Source organism: Sebastes fasciatus, chromosome 16, assembly GCF_043250625.1.
Source record: "Sebastes fasciatus isolate fSebFas1 chromosome 16, fSebFas1.pri, whole genome shotgun sequence".
NCBI classification, from domain to species: Eukaryota; Metazoa; Chordata; class Actinopteri; order Perciformes; family Sebastidae; genus Sebastes; species Sebastes fasciatus.
The window spans coordinates 9,518,567-9,542,378 of record NC_133810.1 but is presented as its reverse complement, the minus strand read 5'-3'; the positions used below and the strand labels follow the sequence as shown (position 1 = coordinate 9,542,378).

The following is a 23,812-nucleotide window of genomic DNA, read 5'->3' as shown; positions in this document are numbered from 1 at the left end:
TTTCAATCATCATAGATGTATACATACAAGTAAAAGCTCAGGATGCTCTACATTCAACCCATCCTAAGCATTAGAAGCAGAGGGCTGCTGTGAAGCAACTTGGTGTTCAGTGTCTTGCTCAAGGATCTTTCGACATGGGGACAGTAGGAGCCAGAGATCAAACCGTCGATCTTGTGATTAAAGCTCAACTCGCTCTACTCCCTGAGCCAAAGCTGGCACACTGAGGTGAAGAGGAAGGATCCTCCAAGATCCTCACAGTCTGTAGGCTTACACCGCTCATGATAAAATCACTACTTACATATATTATTGTGCATGTTCATATTGAACATAAATCTGCTGTGGCCTCAAAGTGATGTATTTTTTGCATTTCTGCCCCAACTGCTGCTCGACACTAAACGTCAGCGTAACATTAGACAAGCTGTTCTCATACAACGTTCGTAGCAATACTTTTAAAACACTTTTAATTAATAGATATCCCACAAAATGGGCTGCACGGTGGTGCAGTGGTTAGCACTGGCGCCTCACAGCTAGAGGGTTGCAGGTTCGAATCCGGCTTGGGACCCTTCTGTGTGGAGTTTGCATGTTCTCCCCGTGTGAGCGTGGGTTTTCTCCGGGTACTCCGGTTTCCTCCCACAGTCCAAAGACATGCAGGTTAGGTTAATTGTGGACTCTAAAATTGCCCGTAGGTGTGAATGTGAGCGTGAATGGTTGTCTGTCTCTATGTGTCAGCCCTGCGATGGACTGGCGACCTGTCCAGGGTGTACCCTGCCTTCGCCCAATGTCGGCTGGGATCGGCTCCAGCCCCCCCGCGACCCCTAACGGGATAAGCGGTTGCAGATGGATGGATGGATGGATATCCCACAAAATCAACTCGTATGTAATCCAAATAATCGTGAACCAGCAAGTATAAAGAGCGACAAACAGTGCGTACGGAGGAGGTCAGGGTGGATGGGTGGGTCAAAAAACACCAGACTTTCGCCCAGGAGACCGGCGTTCATGTCCAGAGTGAAACCAGAAATCAATGTTGATTTATTTGTCACGTAACGTCCGTACTTAAGTTACGCCACTGCCGTAGTTATTTTAACCCAAACCACAATCTTTTCCTAAACCTAACTAAGTTGTTTTATTGCCTAAACCTAACCAAGTAATTTCCTGTGAAGACAGAAGCTTATTTTGAAAAGACTGTATGCATGTAACGTGCGGAAATCGACATAAGTTCCTCGACATTCGTACGAAAACACACAAAAAATGAGGCATAACTTTTCGTAAGATATCATACGAAGTGTTGGACGAGGATATGTTGCATTAGAGCAGGTGAAGAATATGAAAAGCAGATGCAGGAAGGTGTTGAGCAGCATTTGTCTAGCGAGGCCTTAATCCCTCATTTTGCAGTGTTGACTAGATCTATATCTTTGACTTGCTTAAGTAAAAACTAAATCATTGCCTCTGTAGTCTGTAGATTTAATGCTCCCCTGAATTTGTAAATATCCGGTGTTACTTTCGGGTGCACAGTATGTGGGTTTTGACTGCAATCATCGCATTGCTTTAGATGATGCTGAGAGGGAAGGATGTCTCATTTTAATACAAATATGTTTTGCTCTATCTTCACTCTTTCCTTGCATCTCCCAGTAGGTGGTCTCCTCATTTCCCTCACTTACATCTTTTCATTACATTTCTTCCTTCACGTCTGAACATGGGAGGGGATATGATGCGAGGGAAAGATGCAAGTGAGGAGATATTTAAGAGAAATTAGAACCACCTACTGACAAAGGAAGTAGAGAGATGAGAAGGAAGGAGGAAGGAGGAGGAAGCAAAGTGCTGTGGTCACGGTAACCATTAACTAAATCGTTGATAATAACCTGGAGATATTTACAGGTTAATGCCAACTATGTGGTATGTAGGATGATTGTATAAAAGCAAACAAGGTGTGCTTGTGTGTGATGCAGTGATGTGAAGACCTGAGGGAGTGTGTGTATTCAAGCAGACAGTCATTCTCACACATAATGTGAACACACACACACACACATACAGTGTCTCTCTCTCTCTGTCTGCTCTAACAGGGACCTGAAGCAATGATATTATCAGTCATATAGTCAAGGACATCAGCCAAGAACACACACGCGTAAACCCACACAGGAAAACAAGCAACGCACACACACGGCAAGGCCAAATCAACCGTATGACTTCACTCTACATTTTATCATTACTTTCTAAGCCTCCTTATCCCTGCTTTATTAGCTCTTCTCCTCCATCCTACTCCTTCGCTCCCCCCTCTGTCTCTCCATTAACCTCTCCATCTTCCCTCCCTCAGTCCCCTAATGTGGATTTTGTTACCTGCTTTATTTTGACCTAAGAGAGATTTGTCAAAAAGAGATTTGTGAGAAGAAAAACATGGTAATAAGAGGGTAATAGAAGAGGGAGCGCTGAAGGAGGGAGTGAATTAAAATGAGCTGTTAAAGGAAAGGAAAAAATAAAATATTATGATGAAAAATCTACCAATAAGAGAGAAAGTTTCACCATTGAATTTGCAAACTTAGGCTTTCACAAGCCAACATTTAGTCCGTAACTCTGGTACGGTTCGTTTGGGTGGTTGTGAACGCAGTAATCGTACTCTGGTGTGGACCAAAACAACAAGCGGTCCGAGAGCGCTTACGAGAGGTGGTCTCGGACCATTTACAAACGAACGAAAACACTGGCTGACTGCGTGGGCTTGTGTTGAGATAGACACAAGTAATTGACAGGTTAAGAAAAGTAGGAGAGGACTGACTGGTGTTTGCTTGACATCTGGGCCGAGGGGAACGTACAGAATATTCTAAATAAAGTCCACAAAAATAGTGACATTTATAAAGTCATTGGAGATAAACAGGAGGAGAAGGGATTCATGTTGTGCTGAGTCAAAGTGAAAAAACGTTGACAGCAATATATCAAAGTCCGCGATTCCCTGCATAGAAGTGGCAGCTCTAGAGAGGAAAAAGATAAATTTGCTCCTTCGTACACGCCCCTCAGAAACGTATTTTTCTATTTGGTCCGCTTTAATTAGTGCACTGTGAAACCGAACCAGACTAAATAGAAAACAAACCAAAAGTATAAATTTCACTCTGATTTGGATTAGCAGAACGGACTATAGCTTGTGAAAGCGTCTTTAATGTAGTCTCCTGATTTAAACAGGAGAAATCTGATTAAAGAATTAGTAAACAAGACACAGAAGAGTCTACAGCCATGCAAGCAGATCTGTGAGGCTGTGCTTAGACACGGTAGTTCTTCATGCTAACATGATGATGTTTAGCAGGTATAATGTTTACCATCGTACTTCGTGTGTTAGTGTGCTAACATCTGCAAAAATGTGACTTAATGACGCAACAGCATGATGGTAAATATATTACAGTTCATCCTGAGGGGAATATGAATGTGTGTACCAAATGTCATGACAATGCATCCAAAATTGCACTCAAAAGGAAAAATGTAAACCTCATGCTGGCGCTGGAGGAAAAGTCAGGAGATCACCACTATCAGTAGGATTCATCGTCTGGAAATCATGGATGTCTGTACAAAAGTTTGTGCCAATCCATCCAGCAGATGATGAGATACTGCAGTCTGGAGCAAAGTGTTGGATAGGCCAACCAACCAACCGCTACTAAAAAAGACAAGAATCTGACCAAGCATTCCATGACTGCATCCGATACTTTATGACTTTGGTTGTCAGTCAAAAAGTTTGAAGTTTTGATACCCGGCACTAGAAAGTTTGTGTGCTATTTGCTTTAGAGTTGAAAAGAAACACTGCTACTAGTCAACGCAACATAGAGAAAAAAAGACAGACTCACAGAGAGATATAAAGAGAGCGTGTTAACAGAGGGGGAAGCAGTAATATGCTGTGTATTTACCCCGACTCTCACAGGAGCTGAACTTTCAGACTGGACTGCTAGAAAGAAATGACTGTTGAGGAGTGGCGAGGAAAGGAGAGACAATGATAGTGATGTAGGAGAACAGAGGGATGTTTAACTAAGTGAAGAGGGAGGACAAGAGATCGGGAGAAAGAGAAGACAAATCACCAAGTAGGAGAGGAATGAGAGAAAGAGAGAAAAGGGAGTGATATTAATTTAAGAGGAAAGAGAGATGAAAGACAAGGACGAACGAGGTCGAAACTGGTGTGTGCTTGTGCGTGTGCGTGTGTGTATGTGTGTGTGTGTGTGTGTGTGTCACAGAGCAGTATATGAAAAGGCCATATGTAAAAAGCAGCATCCTTGCTTCTGCTGCTTGGCTGCCTCCTCTGTCTGCCAGCCAGCACAAATACATAATGCAATGGAGTAAGAGGCCATGTGTGTGTGTGTGTGTACACAACTGTGAGTGTGTGTTTAACTGTGTGTGTGCATTTCTGTGTGTGTGTGTGTTTTTTATGTGCATGAATAAGTGTGTGTCCGAGTGTTTAAACGTGTGTGTGTGTGTGTGCGTGCGTGCCAAGGCCATGATGAATCTTGCCGTCCCCTTCAGCAATACGAGAGGAGGACAGACAGAGACAGAGGGCGATCCACTCCTCCTTAATCTCTCTCTCTCTCTTTTTATTTCCTCTTTCTGTCTCTTTCCCCCCATCCACCTACATTCACTCACTTTTTCTTCATACTCCTCACCAGTGAGGAGAAGAGCTGGAGAAAGGGATGATAGGGAGAGGAGAGGAGAGGAGGGGGGCAGAGAAAATAAGAGAGGAGAAAAGAGGAAAAGGGAGGGAAAAGGAGTAGAGAAGGGAATAAAAGGGAGAAAAGGAGGAGAGGAAGGAGACAAGAGGGGAGGATATAAGAAATGAGGAGAGAAGAGAGGAGAAGAAAAAAAGATGAAAAGACAGAAGAAAGGAGGAAAGAGGAGGAGAGGAGAGAAGGAAGGAAAAATGACAAGGAGATAAAAGGGAGGAGAGGAGATAAGAGGATAAAAAAAGAGGAGAAGGAGGTAAAGAAAAAACGATGAAAAAGGAGGAGAGGAAAGAAGAAGGGAGGAAAAGGAGAAGAGGAAAGGAGAGGGGAGGAAAAAGGAAAATAGCAGTAGAGATAAGAAGAGAGGTGAGCAAAGGCAAAAGGAGGAGAGGATCTCAGTATATCAGTTTTATTACTGTGTGTTTGTACAGGAATGACTGCAGCTAATTAATGTGTAGGAAACACTATTACAAGCTCCTGCAGTTTTATGTTCTGCCTTGTTTCTCTCTCTCTCTCTCTCTCTCTCTCTCTCTCTCTCCAGCTCATCTCCATCCTGCTCTTCCTCTCATCCACCGCCACCCTCTTCATCTTTTGACTCTTTTTCTGACAGACAGTTGGGAGTCACCCAGCCTCGGTGATGGATGACAGGCAGAGGCAGGCAGATGGAAAAGGAGCATTATAAACAGGTAGACAGGCCGAGAGTCAGACAGGTAGAGGGGCTGACGAGCATTTGCTGTTTCCAAAAGCTAATTTTACGCAAAATATAAAAATACAAATGAGGTGCATTTCCCTCAGAGTCAAAAAACATGCATCCAGTAAAAAAGCAGAGTACTTCAAGAGCTGATTACATTTGAGTTTGTACTCTAGTTATATTTCATGTGAAGACAAAAACAAAAGAAATGCATTTGGCTGTATTATAACAGAGCAGCTAATGAAGACTTATGTTTTAGAGAGCGACAGTACAGATATCTGTTCCGCCTGGTTCTGGTGGACAGACACTGTTGTGCAATGCGCCTGGAGCAGCCATGGAAACTCTGTCAGCAATTACTCAAAAAGTGCATTTCTTTTTCCATTCATCACATGATTTATTCATTCGCTGCGAAGATTTTCCGCATCGATCAACTTTAATAACTTTGTTCTGAAGAACATGTGATTGAATTTTGCCGTTTCCACTCAGCTTTCCAAATTTGATAAATCATAATTTGCAAATGAAAATATTGAGTGGATAACCCCGACTCCTGCAGGAGGGGGGAATGATACAGTAAATTTCCAACAGATAAGACAGAAAATCCCTTTAGCGTGCAATTATTTCACATGTCATCGCCGTCATCCGTTGTATTCAGCAGCTTGTGGCCATTTCAGAGCGTTGCACATCAAGTTTGTTAACACATTTTCTTTTATCTTTCTGCTGCAACAAGGTGAAAACACCTAATGATTTGCTAAAAATGCAGCAGCGAGGTTAAATTAGTTTATCGTCTACATGCCGCTCTCTTCTGTGCAGCTCATATTGGGAATCCTAAAACTCAAATGATGAACTTTCTCTCCAAACCATGATTCAGCAGCAACAATCAGATTATTTAGTTTCTGTCTGTAGAGAGTCTGCGCTGCCTCATTTCCCCAAATGTGACAGGCTGTCGTGCTGCAAACGTCGCACTCATTTGCATTTCAATAACTCAAGTTTACTTCTTTTTTTTGTTTGGTTTGCATCACAAGCCGTCCAATCATGCAGTGCAGAGTGATCGATGACCTCTCACTGAAACTGAAGAGATGAGATTCAGCTGCTCAGATGAAACTCCAGTTCAACATTACTGTTAGCGCAGGAAAATACGCATAGAAACTGTTGCATACACGCACACATGGTACAGCGTACAAGCAGAATATGATCAAACAAACACAAGTAGTCTCTCTCACACACACACACGCACACACACTCTTTCCTCTGGCCAGTCAGTCAGTCAGTAGGTCAGTATGCTATGTTGAGTTATGGGCTGTATGCATGCAGCGCTCTCATTATGTCCAATCTAGCTCTGGACTGATGACATGAGCAGGGGTTGTGGAGAGTGTGTGTGTGTGTGTGTGTGTGTGTGTGTGTGTGTGTGTGTGTACTGGTAGGGGGGCTGACAGCCTGACAGGCATTGATAATCAGTCAAAAACACAGGCATTCATGGGAGAGCGCTGTGTTTAAGAGGTCCTCTCTTTAACCTCTACTACTACTACTACTACTCAAACTATATACATTTTAATAAAGACACTTCAAAGAGGACATATGAGTACTGCAACTACTGCTAATACTCCTAGTGATAGTGCTGCTAACTACTGATGCTATTTCTGCCTCTTTTTCCTTATACTAGTAGAGGTACTTCTGCTACCACTTATAGTGTTATTACTGACACTAGAAGTACTACTGACGCTTCTGCTACTACTACTCATCCCGCCACAAATACTTTTGTTGTTGGTGGTGCCAATGCTGCCAATAAGTACTGTACTGCTGCAGCTACTGACATTTCTGCGACCTCCATTACTACCACTAGTACAAGTTATACAGTAATTATATTTTCATACAGCATTAGTGAGCCATAGAGAAGAAAAACTTGGACAGGGTATTTGAACCTGGACTTTTCCAGAAACAATCCTCACCTTCTTCTGTAAACTCTAAGCCCTGTCAAGCTCTGATGCAGCTTGTTTGTATGCTGTGTGAAGCCGTTTGCCGGTCTGTCTTATATGTGGGACTGACTCTAATCTCTGACCATCTGCGGAGCGGTGATAGATTAGCAGTCGGCTTCGACCTGAGCCGAACAGCACAGAAACCACAGAGGATGACTGTTGAAATCTGACATTTCAAACCAGGAATCAAACACAGTCACTCGGTCAGATAGAGATACACACACACACACTTTGTATACATGTTCACACTGACACCAAAGCAGAAACACGCATTCACATAAACACAAACACGCATAGATTTTGACGCAACTAAACACACATACACAGGGAAAGAAACACACACATAAATCGAGGATGTATTTATGGTCACACACAAATGCATTTAACACAAAAACACACACTGACACACATATACAGGTGCACAGCCAGCCCTGCCTCCCCACACGCACACAATAGACCTTGTTATTATGGTGTTGCTGAGCCAGTTTCCTTGAAGCACAGTGACAAAGTGCTTTAAGTGCTTTTAAAGGCCAGCTGACATCACACACTACTGTTAGACTCCCTGGTTATCTTGAAAAACAAATCAGCATTGTTCATGTGTGACTTTGAAAGGGATGAGAGCACTGATAGAAAGAGAAGGAGAGAGGGAGAGGATGCTCTGTCCTTCACTTTTCATGCTGTTATTATTAGACTGCTAAACTCCAGCAGGGCCTCCGCTACTGTGATTATGGGTGCAATAGTGGTGCGACAGTTATCAGCACCCCATAAGGTGTCAAAGACCCATAAGGGCAGCATGAAACCAGCTCGACATGAACTGAATGTACAATGAAGTAATGACTTGAACAAAATAACTTTGACAGTCAATTTTGCAGAAAATCAGATCAAATAGCAACATAAATCAAGCGTAACATGTGCTGGTACACCATAGTTTGTGTTGCCATGGCAACCTGGAGTGCCTTAAGGATGGGCCAAGGGTCACCACATAAAAAAAAACCATTTTACAGAATCTTTATATTACATTGTCAAACATATCAAAACGGAACAAATTCACGATATTACAAACCCTGCTTAATATGCAGCTAATGACATGACAGTTTACGGTCGGTGCTCGTCATTAGGGATGCCATGGTGAGGAAATTTTCCCACAACACCGGTGTTACTGATTACACCAGATCTTTATATCGTCCCTTACTTTTGTAGCCGAGTGTTATTAGTTGCGCTTTAACTTGTGAAAGTAATAAATGAAGACCCACGTAGTCTGAACCAAGACGGCAAACTCTTCATTGCTCCAACACTCAATGGCATGAGAGTTTTCTATGAGCACAGCAGTCAGAATAGCGACTCTCAGAGCAGTGTGTCTGTAAACAGAATTGCTGATAGATTTCAGCTCTCAACATGACCTGAGCCGACCAAAGGAATTGAAATTATGCTAAAAAGTGAAAAGAACTCGGCTTACAGCTTTACATGAATAAGGGAAACTAGCTGTCCCGCAACAGAATGCCTCATCTACAGAGGAAAACTGTCAGATGCAGAAATTATGCTGGGTAAACTCAAGAAACATCCGGAGACGAAACAACCCCTCAGACAGCAAGGATAATACTGCAAATGACTTCACGGTACGAAACAGAATCAATGCACGTTGTCATGAGTGCATGTTTTTTGTCCTTGAGAACCTAAACTGTTTACTTTTGTACATCGAATATATTCAACCAACTAGAAGGCTTAGTTTCTATTCAATGTTTCAATGACCAGTTTAAGAAAATGAATGACGAGAAATAACTGAGTTGAATGACGTTTCCCATGCAAAAAAACCCGTAAGGACCTGAACTTTAAAGGACAACAGGATGAAGACATGACTCAACTGACTGAACTACATACAGCCTCTGGCATTGTGACAGATTCTGGTGAACACGGTTATAATAGTCGCTCTGTTCTGTCGAACAGTAATGCAGGAGCAGAACCAACAGCAGTGTACAGTGAGTCAGACCTCATACCAGAACCTCAAATGGGTTAACATTTGACCTAACGGACTGAAAAGGACAGTAAAAAAGAGACCTGCTGAAGACATATGAGAAGAAACTCTCAGGTAAAGATGAAAGCAATCATAGAGAGTGAAAGAAGCACAACTGAAAGAAAGCAGACGAGACGGGAAAGGAAAGCGAGGAGGTGAGAGGCAAAGAAAAGAATAAGGAAAAGAGTATTTTTCTTCCTCTGGGCATCATGGCTACCTGGCTCTCAACAGTGCGTCATGGCAGATGTCGACTCACAGAGAGAGGAGGCTAATTTTAGCAGCCACATCACAGCGCAGGGACGGGCTCTAATGATTGGCTGCTTGGAAGGTCCACAGGACTCAGGGAGGAGTGTGTGTACGTGTGTGTGTGTTATTTGTGTGAGTGTTGAGTGGGTGATTAAGAGTGAGAAAAAGACAGAGAAGGAGAGAAAGGGGGTTGATGAGAGAGTGGCAGAATGAGAGAGAGGAGAGGAGAGGAGAGCAGTGACTCAGTGATTTCAGGAGGAACACACTCTCTCTTACATGCACCAAGACTGGTGCCTCGACACCAACACAATGTAATGAATTCAACCACGTATGGTTTTAATCCACGGATAAAACGTTAGAAATGCATACGTAGCTTATCTTGTGTGGTACATCATCTAGCTAAAACAAAATTTGCAAAGTATTCAAGGAGCTAAAGGGAACAAGGATCTCTACTCTCCTGCAAAATGATGAACAAAATAAAAACAATTTAGAACAGCAAAATGGCACTGGGTTTCAACATCGAACCTTCAACAGTACAACTACAATATGACTCAAAAGCAAAGGTTTTTTTCCATCCACCAGAGGCTATATTTTGTATTTTATGATGAATATAATATATTTATTTCTTCAAAATGTAACTTAAAAGGGAGATTTGTCAAGTATTTAATACTCTTATCAACATGAGAATGGGAAAATATGCTTGCTTTATGCAAAAGTATGTATATATTTATTATTGTAAATCAATTGACAACACAAAACAATGACAAGTATTGTCCAGAAACCCTCACAGGTACTGCATTTAGCATAAAGATATGCTTGAATCATTACATGGCAAATGTTTTCTATGTTTTCATGTTTTCTACTGCAACAGTCGCTTTCCAATGTTTTTCTTTATCAGAGGGACACAGGTGTCTGAGTTGGACAGAGCGGAGAGCTTAATGCAAGAAAAGGCAAATATATACAGCGATCAGCCATAACATTATGACAGCATGGGCACCCTGACCGGTCTGCGGCTACGCAGCTCCATACGAAACAAACTGCGATGCACTGTGTGTTCTGACACCTTTCTATTGGAACCAGCATTCACTTTTTCAGCAATTTGAGCTACAGTAGCTCTTCTATTGGATCGGACAACACAAGCCAGCCTTCGCTCCCCACGTGCATCAATGAGCCTTCAGTTTGACCTTGTCGCCGGTTCACCGTTTTTTTTTTTTCTTTCCTTGGACCACTTTTGGTAGGTCCTGACCACTGCAGACCGGAAACATCCCACAATAGCTGCAGTTTTGGAGATGCTCTGACCCAGTCGTCTAGCCATCACAATTTGGCCCTTGTCAAAGTCGCTCACATCGTTACGCTGGCCCATTTTTTTCTGCTTCCAACACAAAGTTCAAAGTTCAAAATGTTCACTTGTTGTCTAATATATCCCCCCCCACTGCCAGGTGCCATTGTAATGAGATAATCAATTTTATTCACTTCACCTGTCAGTGTTCTTAACGTTATGGCTGATCGGTGTATATATTTAACAGATGGACTGGATGAAATGGGATGAAAACTCAAGGGGAAGAGAAAACATTTGGCTCAAAATGGGCCAATTGAGAGAAGAAAGACAGAGAGGAGGAGGAGGAGGAGGACAGTAGCAGAATGAAGAAGAAAGCATCTTTTCCTGACGTTCTTCCAGGGGAAGCCTTTTATTCTGGATTTTATATTTCACCTCAATTTTCACTCCCTCATTTTCCCTCTTTTTAAAAAATCTGGAAAACTAAGTTGGACAGTTATGAAGGTGGTCTGAGAAAGAAAGAAAAAACGCAATGGAAAAGTAAAGACAGAGAAGAAAGAGGGGTGCCTTTACAGTGAGATAGGCTATCTAGAAGACAAATATGCACGGAGAAACTGCCTTGTATCAGCCAAGAAACTGCCCAGGAATATAATCAAGGCTGGATTAGCACACAGCCAAGTCCTTACAGTTAATATCCATGACATTTTTCATAACCTGCTACTCTCAATGCAATAGTGGTTCAACCTTCAACCAGTTCATCAAAGCATCTACATGCTGCTCAAACCACTTTGTTTCCAGGACAAACGCTTTGCATTGCAGACGGCAGTCATTTTTTTAAATACAATTATGAACGATATAGTTTGCATGAATGAGCACTAAGCATCCAAGGTTCCAAATTAGGGCTGCAACTAATGATTACTTTCATTGTCGATTAATCTGTTGATTATTTTGTAGATTAATCAGCCAGTTAGCACGTTAATGCATATCAGTTCCATGATAATGCACAAGGCGTTTAACGCAATAAGTACGCCTTTCTTGATTTCCGCGTGTCATTTGTCACGTCCTCAAATGTCTTGTTTTGTCCACAACTCAAAGATATTCAGTTTACTGCCATAGAGGAGTAAAGAAACCAGAAAATATTCACATTTAAGAAGCTGGAATCAGAGAATTTTTACTTTTTTTTTCCTTAAGAAATGACTCAAACTGATTAATCAATTATCAAAATAGTGGGTGATTAATTTAATAGTTGACGACTAATCGATGAATCGTTGCAGCTCTATTCCAAATCTTAATCAATAAGATCTCCAAAAGCATGAAATAAAATGAAAGCAGTACTTCTGTCCTTAAAAAGTATGGAAGGACTAAGATTCTTGACACTGAATGAATGACAGATAATTTCTCTACAAAACTTGATAAGCACATGCAGAATTATGTCAAAATAAAGATTACATGTACAGTATATCAAAAATATCACACTACATTTACAACATGACACAATTAGTTGTATTTATGTGAACTCTTTAACAACCCATCTGTGATTTATACAGCTGAGGCCTGAGATGCAATTCAAACGTTTTTTTTTTTTTTTTTCTCTTTTCCACTATCTATGGAGTCAGACGTAGTTCAGATGGCGGCTCGTTCTTTTGTGTGAGCGCTGCAGAACATGCACCATGCAGGGCAAAGAGACAACGGGCCTGAAGAAAACCTTTCAGAGCGCTCGCTACGCGGCTGCTTCAGCTCAGGACGGATGAGAGGGAAAGAGGCGTAAAAGCAACAGTGACGGGAGTCACCGTTATTATGCAGAAACATTATCTCTCGCTAAACTGAATCACTCGCATCAACAGCCTTTACCGACTTGACACTTCTCGTATAACACATAAAGGATTTGATAGGAATGTGAAAAGGATTTCCTCTTGCTCTTTCTATAGTCCCCTCTCCCGTCTTAGATCTGAAATGTCACATCCGTAGCTATTAGCCCAACTTCGTACCGCAAGCTCTGAAAAGGCACTCAGCCTACAATTTATGCCCCTCATTAGCGTGAGACGAGACAGTGAACAAGTCCTTTCGAGATTTCTCTGAACGCCGGCTCCTCATCACAAGCCCCTGGCCTGAATGATGCGTGGAGCGACGGCGCTCCCCTCCACGCCAAGGGCAGGCTGATTGCCAAGGCTTCACTCAAAGGTCATGCAATTAAGCTTTGTTCCCGCTTCAATAAGGAATTGACTGACTGCGCTCCGCCGTTTGAACAGATGTGATTTTTGGCCTCTAGCAAGCTAAAACTCTGCCCTCCGTTCATGTTCACAATCATATAGAGGAAGAATCCTTCTTCAGAAAGGCAGAAATGATCATCCGTGCAGCTTGTCCACAAATTAAATATCAATATTCAGGACTGCAGAAGCTTAGAGGTTAAGTAAGCTGGATTTTGAGCCAGAGGCTTCTTGGACTGGAGTCTGGTCAGGGAAAAGCTCTTCTCCCTGAATGTCCTTGGGCAAGGCATTTAACCTCCAAACTGCTTCACTGGAGCTACTAAATGTCCATATGTCAAAGACAGTAAATGTACAGAGCAGCTTGCTCATGCTAAATCATGTAACAGCATGAATATTAACTCAAACACTGCTGATAAAGAGCATGTAATGTCATTAAAGGTGCTGAATGCGAGATTGGGAGCATTTCTATCGCCTCCACACGGCTCTCAACATCGCGACGAATCGCAGCAAACGGTGCTAAATGCAAAAGCAGTGAAAACAACATCAACGGAGCTAACAGTTATGGATGCATGGATCCGACTTTTTCAGTCCTGATACCGATAGAGATACCTGGGCTTTGAGTATCGGCCGATACCGAGTATCGATCTGATACCGGTGTTTAACTAACAAGCTGTATGCCTGTGTGGAAGACACTGGGATCATTCTTTCAGGCCTGACTTAAACATTGCTTTCCTAAATTTGTAAAACAACAAAGTAACAAATAAATACATAGATATACATTTAGTGAATTGATATTTATTATTAAAAATGATAAATCGTGCACCAGCAACTTGATGAAAAATCTTCAAAATTAACAGGAATTACGATTCAAGTGTAAACATTATTAATGCAACAACAAATTGGTCAAAACTTAAACTGGAATTATAATTCCACTAAGATAAGATAAGATAAGATAAGATATTCCTTTATTAGCCCCAGAGTGGGAAAATTTGCAGTACATAATGTATACAGTATGTATTGTATTGAATTGTACTGATCTACCCCATTGTCACCAATATCCGATCGAGCTATTTGAGTCAGTATCGGCCTGATATCCGATCCGATATCGGTTCATCCCTACTAACAAAGTTAACCTGTTAACCTACTACGTTTCCGTGACGATTTCCATCAATCTGGACAGGGTAATCAGCTGTAATCGCCTTATGAGGGCAGTGTAGAGCGGCAGCCATGAGCTAGCTGTGGGGCACGCTCACATGCACTAAAAGGCACGCTCGGTCAGCCCGGTTATGTCAACGAAGCACAGAGAAGCTCGGATCACAACAGGCACCGGGAGAGCAACTTCATTCACTGCTCAGGTAGACATTACTCATCTATATCTTTACACAGTAAACATTGTTTGCTGCTATATTAATGCTCTGGATATCACATAGAGCACCTTTAATTATAATTTATGAAAGGCACAACAGAAAAAAATATATATATAACTCACTATAAAAAATTCCAGCTTTTTACACAACTGGCTTGAACAAGGCATGTAGCCCCCAAACCGCTCAAGTGGATCTGCTCAGTGGAGGCTGTGCTTGTACTCTGCAGCTCCCAGGTGTGAATGTGTGTAAAAAATCATGAATATGAAGCGAGATGTTTCTGAGAGAGGAAGAGTGAGAGGCAGCAAACATGCTCAGAAAAAACCTTCCCTCAATAAATAAAGGTTAAAAAACTGGGTCACTGACGAGAAAGAGTGAAGGAGACTTGAGAGGCATAAGCCAATTTCCCCCCACGGAGTCCGATGCAAATATCATTCTTCGTATGGCGGGCTCAGGCAGATGATCTGGTAAAATGGCAGGCAAAGGCTGGGGGGAGATGTGACCTAGTTTTGGAGATGTGTGGCTGAAAAACAACCAAAACAACTACATGATTAATGCTGCTTCACACGCCTGCCTTGAGTCTGTTGACAAGCTTTTTAGCAGCAGAATTTACTAATAAGGGAATAACAAAGTTGATTAAAATGGAAGCCAACCAGTAGCTGTCTGCTCTGACGCTCAGCAGGTTTACCTGAAGTGCAGCATTCAGAGCATCAAGAACAGACTCAAGAGAGGATCAAAAGTCTAAATAGCATGTGACAGATCTGTAGCTGGTTTTACCCGACATGGAGTGCCAGATGGGTGGTATCTGTCACACAGAACTATATTTTGTCAGTTAGTTTTTCTGAATTGCTCTGATGCACAAAACTCCACCCATCTGGTGCTGTGTGCAGTCCAAAATAAACCCTATGACTTGTGAATAGGAGTTGGTCCGCAGAGTCTTATAATAACACAGCAACTTGTCAGCTGGCCTCATATTAACGCCCACTCCAACGCTAAGAGGTTCTGAGTCATTTTAAGTAACAACCGCTCGTCAAAAGATCTTCTTTTATTTTCAGAAAAAGGAAAAGTACGCTGCCAGATACTCTTGCAGTACTATATCATCAATCTGTGATGTACAGTGTGTTCCAGGAGTCATTTTATTTTCAACTGAGGTACTTCACTTTTTTTTGTCCCTCAATCTATCTCATCTGCTTCTACTACAGTTACTGATTCAGTACATTCACAAGAGCTGCTTTGCATAACACCCAGAAGATGTGCATGAAGATTTTGTATTGAATATGGGAGAGAGACACAACATGTCTTGTGGACGGATTGCATGCTGGTCTATCGATGCTTTGAATGTCAGTGCAGCACGAGGGGGTCTAGAAAGAAGTCTTTACTCTTTTGATTTCGTGAGACTGACATCAAAACCTGATATTTTGATGAACAGATTACAACACAGATTGCTAATTGTTTGCTGAATAGTCAATTATCTGTGGGAATTACACACATTTCTTTTCAACTTTTGGAGAGAAAAATCCTTTACAGAATTTTTTTTTAAATCCTACGTACCTCTTGTAAGTGAAGAACACCGTATTGTAGCAAAAATATGTTCGAAGTTTGTGTCTTTGATTTAGTTTACAAATTGTAATTTTGTGTCATTTGCATGGTGGAGTGTTGTCTGACATTAAAACGGGCATACTGTATATACTGTAGTTGAACTAATAACATTGTGTTTGAGTTAAAGCTGCAACGATTAATCGATTAGTTGTCAACTATTAAATTAATCGCCAGCTATTTTGATAATCGATTAATCAGTTTGAGTGGTGTTTTAAGAAGAAAAAAAGGCAATATTCTCTGATTCCAGCTTCTTAAATGTGAATATTTTCTGGTTTCTTTACACCTCTATGACAGTAAATCGAGTTGTGGACAAAACAAAACATCTGAGGACGTCATCTTGGGCTTTGAGAACCACCGATTGCCATTTTAAGCCATTTACAGGTTAATCGACAATGAAAATAATAAGTTTCAGCCCTAATTTGAATGACGTTGGCTTAGTCACTACGCCACTCAACGACTCCAACAACAAATAACGCAAAATCATTGAACAGGAGTTGCAGTTCTGTACTAGAGTCATAATCTCTACTCTACTCCAGCCTTTTTACCAGTGAGTTATAAATAAAGCAAAGTGAGTTGCCCTAGCCATGTCAAGCCATCAATAACATGAGTTTGAAAACAGGAGCTGACAAGACGACATCATAAACACTACTCTGGAGGCCTTGCAATCTCTTCACCGTGGCTCAAACATGATTACAACTACCTCTCGCCATCGCAGAGAGTGAGAAACTGCAGCTTTTACAGCACCTTTTTTAATTTTATTTCAATGCGAAACTAATTATATCCAAAAAAAACACTGCAAACTTTCATCAAAGCGACGAGATGCACAATGTTTCAACACTTCTCGCTCCCCCACTGTCCTTGAAAATGTGGTGATGTGTGTGTGTGTGTGTGTGTGTGTGTGTGTGTGTGTGTGTGTGTTTGTGCAGGGCAGCAGAGGTAATGCAGAATTGGCTGCCGAAACCTGATTTACACAAATCTTTTTAGAAGAAACACATGAGCATCAATTAGGAACACGGTGCCAACGTTAGGAAAGCGATAATGGTAAATGGACTTGGACTTATATAGCGCTTTTCTAGTCTTCCGACCACTCAGAGCGCTTTACACTACATGTCAGTATTCACCCATTCACACACACATTCATACACTGATGGCAGAGGCTACTAAGGTGCCAACTTTGCCCATCAGGATTTAATCTAAATACTCATTCACACACCGATGGCTATGCCTCCGGGAGCAATTTGGGGTTAAGTGTCTTGCTCAAGGACACATCGACATGTGACCCGGAGCAGCCGGGGATCGAACCACCGACCTTCCGATTGGTGGACAACCTGCTCTACCCTCTGAGCCACAGCCGCCCTTATAATGATGACACAGAAACACCTCGAACAGCACGGATACTGAAGCCTGCACGGGTAAAACTTCAGAACGACCACTTTGAAGTGAAGTACAGCAAAGAAAATATAGAACAAGAAAAAAAACTGTAGAAAAGATGTTTTTGTGCAACAGTTAATATGCCAGTTTTATTTTAGGCTTTCATAGCATCTTTATCTGATGGTCACATTTTTGTCACACTCTTTCATTAACCCCGAGACCCGCGGGATCGCAGGCGATCCTGATCAACTTTACTATATTTCAGAGGTTCAATTATAGAGATAGAATGAAGGTACAGATATCATATGAAACTAGAAACAACCATATCATGTTAGCTTGTCGAGAAGGAGGCTCAGTAACGCTCCAAAGTTAGGCAAAAGTTTGGCTATTGTGGAACCAATGAGCCCAACTGTATTCATGTGTGATGATGTTACTCCCCATAGTATACATTTCATTGTAGTGGGACCATTTTTTTAAACTTGACATCACTGTATACAATGACCTGTGGTGACCTCTAGGATAATCACAGCCTCATGAAACTATACAGCCACAAACTAGAGACCTAGGGCATTCAGAGGATGGATGGCTTTCCTAGGTAGATTGACAATAAAGGGGTTTCTGAGCAGTACTTGCTTGCCATCTTCATTTCTCTCGCAGTAGATTTCACCACCCTAGTATGCAGCCCTCACTGTATTGCTCCTCTCCTTCCACACCTTTACATCCATCATTCCCTCCAATCATTTGTATCTAACTCTGCCAACCTAAGCAATCTTTTCAACATCCATCCTTTTTCAACAATGTGTTTTTGTTTTTTAGATTTCAGCACCTGGTAGTTGAGCAACAGGAGCAATACTGACAGCTTAATACAACAGCTGGAGGCTACGTTGGCTGTGTGTGTGTGTGTGTGTGTGTGTGTGAGCGCATATGTTTATTTGCTGGTATGTGTCGACATGCTTAGCTCTCCACCATCTATCCATCCAGGCTGCTCATCCACTCACTGGACTTGGCACGTGGAGTGAGAGAGAAACAGTAATACCAACTCTGTGCATTCCTGTAGCTGTTTGCATCTGGTTGCCATGGAGTTACACAGCTGTTTCTACCAGACCCTAATGAGCTGCAACAGCTGCTAGCCTGTTTGGATACACACACTCACGCTTACATATGTATACATACACATGCTTGTATCAGTACACATGATTACTTAACCATTAATACATGTAGAAGTCCAACAGTCCTCCAGAGAATTAGAACTTGTGCCTTGGATTTTGGCACGTTGGTGAGTTTACACATCTTTAACAGCGATCCACCTATAACATCTGCACGCATATACAGCTGCCTTGGAACAATGACTCTATGAGTTTAATATACAAGGTGTTTAAAAACACCTGTGAACGGTTCACAGAGCTTGTCATTGCCCCGAGGAAATTTTCCGATGTCCTAATTCGATTGCAATATTACTTTGACAAGTGCAAACTATAAGGAATAAAAACATCAAGGACTATTCAGCAGGCTCTCTGTGTTTTCCAGCAGTTGGCTGCTGTTTTGAACTTCAGCACTGAATTTGGTGCTTTCAAAACACTCCTCCATGGCTTTTCCAAGGCTTACTTTCTGTAAAAACTACTACACTTTTTACAGATTACTTAGAATTACTGATGATTACTGATATCCACTGGCATTTTACACCATTTGCAATGATTTCCATCTGTCTGTCAAATTGGTTGTTGATTGTGTTTTCATCTTGTTTTTCTTTATCTTTTCACCACCCAATGTGCAACCATTTCTTACAGTAATATGAAAAAAACAGCAATTGCAAATGAACACAGAGAAACTTCCGATCTTGGCAAGTTAGGAACATGTATCCTTAAAAATGTTGTTATTGAAGATGGAAGAAACTGGCATCATATGAAACTACAAAACCTAAGGAATCCATTAGTACCATGCTTTACTAGTTTGTCACGAAAGAGGCTAAATAACGCTCCAAACTTGTACTACATTATGGTGAGGAAAAACTCCCTTGACCTCTGACCTCAAGATATGTGAATGAACATGGGTGCTATGGGTACCCACGAGTCTCCCCTTTACAGACACTTTATGATAATCACATGCAGTTTGGGGCAAGTCATAGTCAAGTCAGCACACTGACACACTGACAGCTGTTGTTGCCTGTTGGACTGCAGTTTGTACCTGTGAGGGTTTCTGGACAATATTTGTTATTGTTTTGTGCAGTTAATTGATTTCCAATTATAAATATGTACATACATTTGTATAAAGCAAGCATATTTGCCCACTCCCATGTTGATAAGAGTATTAAATGCTTGACAAATCTCCCTTTAAGGTAGATTTTGAACAGATAAAAAATGTGCAATTAATTTGTGATTAATCACTATTAACTATGGACAATCATGTGATTAAATATTTTAATCGATTGACAGCTCTAAAATCCTAATCTTAAGGCTTCTGGTTTACTTTTACAGGCTTTGAAAAACGTGCTGCAGCTACCACCTCTTTCCTTCACACCGTCACTCTCACATTGTTATGGATACAACCGCATATGCACACTGCATGCACATTCGACTTGCACCTTCACACACATACACATAAACAAACTGTTACAGTATGTACAGTATGTATGCACATGTAACGATGATGATATAGAGAGAGTTTTCACACCTGCTCAGCTATCATCTTTTTGGCAACACCCGTCAATACCACTTCCTTCCTCCCATGGTGCAACGTGTTCAACAGCCTCTTCTAACCCTGTGCTAACAGTAAAGTCTGCTCAGGCAATATTGATTTTAGTCTATTAGCCTCTAGAGCTCTTTTCTCACTTATGAAAATACTTTTGACGAGGTTAAAAGTTGTGAAACAATGATATCTGATCTGACCTTTATCAAGTCATCATCCTTGCAGCCCACCACTGAAATATCCAAGAGAGCAACATGCCTTAAACTAGTAACTAGTTTGATATTGACCTGCTCTTTTACAGTCATGTCAGCAAGTAACCTTAAGGCCACAAAGACGACCCATGATACCAAAAGTCTAGAAAAATAATAACTATATTTAGTGCCTTTGCTCAGCTCCTAACACCCGACTCCATTTCCCAGTTCTGAGCGTGAGTTCTTATACATACACACTTATTAACTGTTGCACTAATTGCAAGTCACGGCTTTTTGCTAAACTGCCAAGCTGTAAATTGCAAACTGAATAATGATTAAAAGAAAAATGTGTTGAGCTTGTGATATTATCTCAGTAGATTACAGCAGATCATTAGACCTAGATTTTGGCATCAAAAATAACTCCTCATAAATAACAGTTCAGATTCTGTACTTAAAATATTAACTACTTTTAAAAGGGTTTCCCTTGAAATGTTGTGATTTGGTAAAAATCGCAGAGATCATTTGGTTCACCAATGCCGCATAATGCAGCATCTATGACAATTCGCTCATTAATATTTGATTTAAAGCTCATTAAATATACTTTGGATCAGATTTAGAGACATATTATTAAGTGTGTATCCCATACTCATAAAATCAAAGGCTCCCAGATCTGCCCAGCAACAGGTGATGCTCATTAAAAATGTTATGCAACTTACAGAAAAACCTGAAAATTACCAAATATCAAAGACAAAAATGGAGTCCAGTTGCTATTATTGCTGTTATTTTCAAAAGATCGTCATCCGTATTCATTTTCTGCAGTTCTGCTGTCACTATATGGTGAGGCTTGTAAAAAAAAAGAATAAAACCCATCAACACATGATAAACAGTCACTTCCTATAACTACTGGCATCTCCATGTTTATCTGATCACTTGACTGATTTTCATACTAAAACCCACCAGTAAGAGAAAGATTAAAATTGAACAATTTGAATACGCCATTCCCCTGTCCGAGTGTGTGGAACAAAATTTCAATACCACAAGCCTGGAAGAAACCCCATGAGTGCAAAGTGTGTGTGTGTATTCATGTTTCCGCCTCGATGTAGTGTGTCTAGCACCCTCTAACAAATGTGTGTGTGTGTGTGTGTGTGTGTGTGTGTGTGTGTGTGTGTGTGTGTGTGTGTCGTCTGCTCATGCTGCAGTGTTTTGACAAGTGTCACACAATCCCCTGGGGGAGAGCAGGGGGATTTCTCTGAAGACGGGAGCTCTGCTTTTGTCAGAAGGGATGAGGCCGAGAGCTGCTTAAGAAAGAGTCCTCGCTCTGACTGGTGACTCAGTATCACTGCAGCTACATTACATTACAGTGCTTTTTTTTTTTTTTTTTTTAAAGAAGTTTTGGTTATCTATGCCGGATGCATGAAGGCACAAATAGTTTTAGGTAGGGCTGTCAAAGTTAACGCGATAACGTGTTAATGCAAATTTGTTTTAACGCCACTAATTTCTCTGACGCATTAACGCAATTTGGGATTTTTAATTAACCTCTTAAAAATCTGTCGGGCTGCCGATCTTTATAATAACGTTCCAAACTTACGCAAAATTTTGGCGAGGAAAAAATGTTATGGCTATTTTCAAAGGGGTCACTTGACCTCTGACCTCAAGATATGTGAATGAAAATGGGTTCTATGGGTACCCACGAGTCTCCCCTTTACAGATATGCCCACTTTATGATAATCACATACAGTTTGGGGCAAGTCACTGTCAAGTCAGCACACTGACACACTGACAGCTGTTGTTGCCTGTTGGACTTGAGTTTGCCATGTTATGATTTGAGCGTATTTTTTATACTAAATGCAGTACCTGTGAGGGTTTCTGGACAATATTTGTCATTGTTTTGTGTTGTTAGTTGATTTCTAATAATAAATATATACATATAATTGCATAAAGCAGCATATTTGCCCACTCCCATGTTGATAAGAGAATTAAATACTTGACAAATCTCCCTTTAAGGTACATTTTGAACAGATAAAAAATTAATTAATCGTGATTGAATATCTCGCTCAAATGCTGACCCTAACCATTAACCATAAGACCAAATATGTGCTGTTTGTGTGTGCACTTTATGTCATAATAACTTCCTGTTTGTCGACAAAATTTTCAAATCCTCAATCTCTGCACTCATTAAAACTGAGATAAAACAGCTATAAAAAAAAGGAAGCATCTGACTGCGTCCTCCTTCCACCGAGTAAAGCTCTCTAAACCACTTCTAAGAAAAGTCAAAGCTGGAGTGAACGACTTGCTAAGGCGCAAATAGAGACGGCTCATTTTTAGAAAAGAGCTACGTTGTCATTACAAGGCAGCAGTGTTTACCCTTCGCCACACCTCCTTTAACCAAGAGTGAGTATCATTCCATAAACGTGTCCACATTGTGAGCTACTGTTCAATTTTCCTCCTAGGAGGGATGCACTGACGAGGATTTTTAACCGTCTAAAAATATCACCCTTTCTTTGATCTTGCTTTTACTTTTTGTTGATCATTTTAAAAAGCACTTTACGTTTCAGTGGTGTCCGGCTGCCACCATCAACAAACAACATTTACGTCCAATTCTCAAACACTTGAACGCAGCCAATATATTCCATACCAAGTTCCAATTCACATTGGCATTTCTGTTAAAAAAAACAACAAAATATGTCATGTATTTCAATGAAAACAGTGTTATTGTACTAGAAATACTGCAACCCAGACCATCCGCTGAGTTTGACACAGCACTGATGAGCATCATCTGTTAACAGCTTTTTTCAACCACTGAAACTTGGACTTCTTGCTTGTGAACTAGTTCGACACTAAATGACACATGTAAATGTGACATTTAACACTGGTAGTTGTTTCACTGATCGATATTAGCCTGATTGATCTACTGCTTGGATACAAAGAAAGCCTCTTCATCCTTTTAATTAGTCAGGTCGAAAGGAAAACAAGTCTGCATCACGCTCACTCCTTCAAAAACAGCTGAGACTACCCACTCTTAATCTGTTTGTGTCAGGGTGGCTGCTTATTGTCTGTGAAGTGACAAAAAGAGCCGGCAGGTTGGACAAACCACACCAGTGATAGTGTCGAAGTGGTTAGATGCAGATATACTTGGCAGGTGAGCAGAGAAAGCAACAGTCCTCTCTGCAAAGCTAAAGAGTAGTTAAATGCGTAGCAAGTGAAAATGAGGGACGTGACCTCAATGGTTTGCTCCAGCTTAAGCATTGTTAGTGAAAGGGGCATGTGATTTCATCAGGGTCATGACCTTTGACCTGTAAAACATGCAACAAGTTGTTGCTGTTGCCTCAGGACACTGACAGCACTTCCCAACACCTCCTGGTTGAAGTGCTGACATGCAACCAGTTGTTTTTGAAAAATGTAGCTGGTTACAGTGGAAACTGCTTATCGTGATCACGGTTACAGCTTATATGGATCAAAAAGCTTGGGACAGAATCATTCCTATTCGGATGCTGTTTAGAGAATTTGCTTACAGTA

The 23,812-nt window shown here is 41.1% G+C and overlaps 1 protein-coding gene across 1 annotated transcript in view; it reads right to left on the bottom strand.

The window, feature by feature from the left end:
- The window catches only part of jade2 (jade family PHD finger 2), a 190,604-nt gene that overhangs the window by 132,903 nt on the left and 33,889 nt on the right, over positions 1–23,812 (bottom strand). The gene's annotated exons all lie outside the window — the stretch shown is intronic.